Genomic DNA, 5,980 nt, shown 5'->3' with positions numbered 1-5,980 from the left:
TGTGAGAATTTGTGTTTACTTTTTATTATATTTCATTACAAATAAATAAATTCCATTTAAATATTGAATGTATTGGACTTTCAGCTTAAATCTGGATGTTTTTTCTTATTTTAATAGGTTGATATTCATGTGTTACTGATTAAGAGTATCATCAGGATCTTTACATTTTCTATTAATTTCAAAATGGCTGGGAAATAGTTTTTTAAAAAACAGTTTGTTGTGATTGACAATTTCCTGTTATTGTTCATAAGTGATTATTCAAATTACTATTAGCAGATATATGTATGTATACATACATATATAGATATATATATATGGTTGTGTAGTTGTTAGAATTTAAAAAAATAGAAGTACATTGGAAAAATGTATGCAGGAATTTGAATATTACTTTTTAAAATCTTGCTGCTTAGAGAAGACTGTACTATTTCACCTTTTTTATAAGACTTAGTGAGTAAAACACATTTGATAGCTGGGTAATAGAAGAAAAATTTATATTTAAATGAGGACAGAAGATATTGGGCAGGAATCGATATGATTATGCCACAACTGATGAGTCATAACTAATGACACAGTCTAGTGCTAGTGAAGCACATTTTCTGATGGCAGTGAGAAAAATGCAATCAGTAAGCTGGGAGATACGTGCAAGGAAGACAGAGGCACATCCTCATATGGGAAAGGGGATTCTTTAGCAGGAAGCTTATTCCTCATGGCATATCTGTGGGAAACAATTTGGTTTCTTAGTAAAGGCCTTTGGGGTTAAAAGATAATATATATTACGAAACAAAAAAAAAATTGAGCTTAATTTGCACTTGAAAATATTCTAGCCTTGACATATGGTTAAAGACAAATCAAATGGATAGTTAATAGAGAATTTGGGAAATTTAAATCTCAGATTTTGTTTTATATTCCCTTATATATACTTGTGAAGTAATGGATAAAAAATTATAATTTTTTTAGAAATAGCCATTTTGACTTTATCACACATTTTGAATGATTCAAGATTGACATTGTATTATTACTATTTTTTTCATATTGAAGTTCATCTTCTTTTTTGTCTAATATTTTCCTATTCCTTGCCTGATAATTTAAAAATGATTATAAAACTGTAGCAGTCCCATATAATTTTGTTTTTCCTGTACTAAGAAACTGGGGAATACATTGTTTCATTTATATCTTTGTATGTGGGACAGCAGGATACCTTACTTGTTGTAGTTGAAACATAGCAAATATGGAATGACTGAAAAATGTATATGAAAACTGCTTGAACATGAGAAGAGTCTTGGGATATTTATAATACAGGCATCTGTTTTATTTTTCTCCTAAAGCAAAACTATTACTCTTAGTTAGAGATTATGTTAACTTAAAATCCTCTATAGGAGGCAAAATAAAACCAGTGAATTAAAAGAATTAGTCTCCTTTTCACCACCCTTTCCTCCAACAAGGTCTGGAATAGCTAGCCCGGGGCTGGTGCAAGGGTGAGCAAGAATCAAGACTCTTGAAATCTTCTCACTCCCATATTCTCAGAGTTTTGCTTGGCTTATATCACTTCATGGCTTCTCATGTTCTCATGAGTTCTCATGGCTTATATCACTTCACATTGAATCTATATGAATATAGAGGGACATAGGACAAATTATGTGGAATAATATATTTTCTTTTGAAACTTTTCCTTTAGAAGCATCACCTAGACCCTTCTATTTCCTTTCATTTGCCATAGCTGGATAAAGTAGCTTCTACTAACTCCCTAAAATATTGGGAACATTTTCATATCTCCACAAACTCAATTGAGCTTTTCTTAATAGAGAGAAAATAAAAATGATTGATTGGGGAGGCAATGGATCATGTCTGTCCCAGCCATTATAACCCAAATAGACTCCTTCAGGTGAATTTCCTTGATGATAGAAATTCTTTTCACATGCATGTGGGGAAGAATTTCTTTGATTATCCTATCAAGGGACATTTGAAATATCTGGAGAAATGTTTGGTTGTCATCAATGTGTGGGGGTGTGCACTGTAATGTAGTGGATGGAGGCCAGGGACGCTGCTAAACATTCTACAATACACAGGACATCCTCCAATGAGTAATTTTTGGCCTGATCTGTCCATAGTGCTGAGGCTGAGAAAGCCTGGTCTGTCCTACCTGTCTCAAAGGGCAGTGTTAAAAGAAATTTAAGATGATCATTCTTTGCATCCATGAACACAAATATGCTTCCACTTAATTTGTATCTTCTTCAGTTTCTTTCTTCAGAGTCTACAATTTTTCAAGTACAGCTCTTTTACTTCTTTGGTTAAATTTATTCCTAGGTATTCTACTCCTTTTGAAGCTATCGTGAATGGGTTTGTTTTCTTGGTTTCCCTTTCCAATAGTTTATTATTGGTGTATAAAAATGCAACTGATTCTGGATATTTATTTTGTATCCTGCAACTTTTCTGAATTCATTTATCAGTGCTAGTAGGTTTTTGGTGGAATCTTTAGGGTTCTCTATCTATAATATCATGTCATCTGCAAATAATGACTATTTTACTTCTTTCCAATTTAGATGTCTTGTATTTCTTCTTCCTTCTGACTGCTATGGCTAGACTTCCAGTACTATATTGAATAAGAATGGTGAAAATGGACATTCCTGACTTGTTCTCAATCTTAAAGGAAACTTCCCAAAGCAATCCATAGATTCAATGCAATTCATATCAAGATACCAATGGTGTATTTCACATAACTAGAACAAATATTTCAAAAACTTATATGTAACCACAAAAGACCCTGGATAACAACAGTGATCTTGAGAAAGAAAAACAAAGTTGGAGGAATCACACTACCTAATATCAAACTATACTATAAGGCAATAGTAATTGAATCAGCATGGTACTGGCATAAAAACAGACACACAGATCAATGGAACAGAACAGAGAGTCCAGAAAAAAACCCACACCTTTATAGTTAGTTACTAACTGGCAGATGAGGCAAAAACATACAATGGGCTAAAGATAGTCTACTCAATAAATGGTGTTGGGAAAATTGAACAGATACATGCAAAGAAAAAAACAAACTAGACCACTTTCTTACACCACACACAAGTATAAACTCAAACTGAATTAAAGGCTTAATTGTTAGACTTGAAACCATAAAAATCCTAGAAGAAAACATAGACAGCAGAATCTCAAATATTTCTCTCAGCAATATTTTTTCTTATATATCTACTTGGACAAGGGAAACAAAAGAAAAACAAATGGGACTACATCAAACTAAAAATGTTTTGTAAATTAAGGGAAATCAACAAAATGAAAAGGCAATCTACTGAATGGGAGAACATATTTATAGATACATATGACAAGGGGTTATTATCCAAGTTTTATAAAGAACTTATAAAACTGAATATAAAAAAAATGATTACACAGTGGGCAAAGGACCTGAATAAACAATTTTCCAAAAAGGATATACAATAAGATATCACTTCACATCTGTAAAAATGGCTATTATCAATTAATCAACAAACAAGAAGTGTTAGAGAGGATGTGGAGAAAATGGAACCCTAGTGTACTGTTAGTGGGAGTGCAGACTGGTGTAGCCACTGTGGAAAGCAGTATGGAGATACCTCAAAAAATTAAAAATGAAACTGCCTTAGTACCTATAGATTCCACTTCTGGGAATTTATCCAAAGTAACTTGAAACACTAATTCAAAAGAATATATGCACCCCTTTGTTCATTGCAGTGTTATTTACAATAGCCAAGATTTGGAAGTAGCCCAAGTGTCCATCATTATATGAGTGGATAAAAAAGCTGTGGTACATTTACACAAAGAATACTACTCAGCCATAAAAAAGAAAGAAATGTTACCCTTTGTGACAGCATGGATAGACCTGGAGGATATCATGCTAAATGAAATAAGCCAGTCAGAGAAAGACAAGTACAATATTATTTCACTCATATGTGGAATCTTATGAACACTATAAACCATTAAGCAAAATAGACACTGACACATAGATAAAGAGCAGGCTGAGAGCTGTCAGGGGTGGGGATGGGGAGTATAGGAATTCAAAGACAGAGAGGGAGAGAGAGAGAATGAACTCATGAACAGGGACAACAGTGTGGTGATTGCCCAGGGGAAAAGGACAGGGAGAGGTGGAGGGTAAAGGGTGGTGAACACACTGTACAGTGCACAGATGATGTGTTGTAGGACTGTGCACCTGAAACCTTTATAACTTTGTTAACCAGTGTCACCCCAGTAAAAAAAAAAGAGAGAGAAATTACATCTGTTTAAAAAAAAAAAAAAAAGAAAGAAATGCAAGATGGAGCAAGTGGTGTACCAAACTATAGCTACTGTGACCTACCACAGCACTTACTTGTCTTCAAATACCTGAAAGATTGCTTAACTTGTCAAAAATAAAAGCAAATTCCTCAGTATTGCTTTAGAAAGCAAACCTGAAACCATGTTTGAAGTATGTTTTTAATTACTTATTGTTGTTCAATTACAGCTGTCTGCATTTTCTTCTTACCATGCCCCCCCACCCCAGCCAAACCCACCTCCCTCCCTTGCTTCCTCCCCCCCCTTGGTTTTGTCCATGAGTCCTTTATAATAGTTCCTGAAAACCCTTCTCCCCACTATTCCCTCCCCCCTCCCCTCTGGTTATTGTTAGATTATTCTTAATTTCAATGTCCCTGGTTATATTTTGTTTGCTTTTTTCTTTTGTTGATTATTGTTCCAGTTAAAGATGAGATCATATGTCCCTCACTGCCTGGCATGTTTGAAATTTGAAATGAATATATTACAATTATCCAATCATTTGAACTGTCCAGCAATAAAACTTTAGGTACCTTTTCAGGAATGTATACAGTTGAAGAATATTATGGTGTTGGTTTGTGAAGAATTCTTCATACTAAAAAAGTTTTGAAATGTATGAGCATTTGAACTAAGTCACCAGAAAGGTCATTTCTAACTTTCATATAAATCACTGTTAGACAGAAAGACTATCAATGTGAGCCTTGATAGAACATAGAGCCTTGAGTCTATGCTCTATATAATTTATGCACCAAGAGAAATGTAACTGAGGAACACAGTAACTACCTTCTGCTGGGCTCTCCAATGCATGCTGGTGGAAAGGAGAAGAGGAGTGGCTACTAAAGTGCCCTGGAGAACTATGTTAAGCTAACTCTGAACCACCTATCAATACTGAACTTAACTAGCACTGTATTTCAATTAACAATGAGAATTATATATTGGAAATAATGTAGCAAAACTATGGCCCAATCAAAAGCAGTCTCTAGCCAGTGAATGATTTTTCTATCTTTGCCTTTTTTAAATCCAATCTAAAACAGTATAACACTGAACTCATGCTATAGATGTATAGATTACCATTGTTTTGTATGAGCAGAAGGAGCAAAATTAAAATTTTAATACAAAAACTGGGAATACTTCTTTTTACTCTCTCTTCTCTTGTCTTTTCCCTTTATAGCTATCTACTGTTTTTCAATTATTTTTGGTGAAATGGGTATTTATGATTTATAATAAAATATTATTGAAAATACAAATATAATTGTCCTATATAATAATGAGAAAATGCAGCTCTTTAATATATCTATGTAAACATTGGTATTTATAACATTGTGATTCCTATGAGGAATTCTTTTCTAAACATATTAAAAATGAAATCTGAAACTTCTGGCCAAGATGGAAGCACACTGTGCCTCCTCCCACAACCAAAAGAAGGACAACAACAATATAAAAACAAAAAACAACCAGAACTGACAGAAAAATGAGCTTTATGGAAGTATGTCAACCAAGGAGTTAAAGAAGACACATTCATCCAGACTGGTAGGAGGGGTGAAGACTCACAGCCGGACAGAGAGGACTCATGACAAAATGGTGGCTAGCTGACCCCACAACTCTGATGGCTGGCTGACCCTGCAGTCCCAAATTCACATGCAGATAAACTGGGAGGAACAAAAAGGGGAGAAAAACAATCGCACAACCCCAGGGCTCC

This window comes from Desmodus rotundus, chromosome 7, assembly GCF_022682495.2.
Source record: "Desmodus rotundus isolate HL8 chromosome 7, HLdesRot8A.1, whole genome shotgun sequence".
Classification (NCBI taxonomy): domain Eukaryota; kingdom Metazoa; phylum Chordata; class Mammalia; order Chiroptera; family Phyllostomidae; genus Desmodus; species Desmodus rotundus.
Note: the sequence above shows the minus strand (reverse complement) of the source record.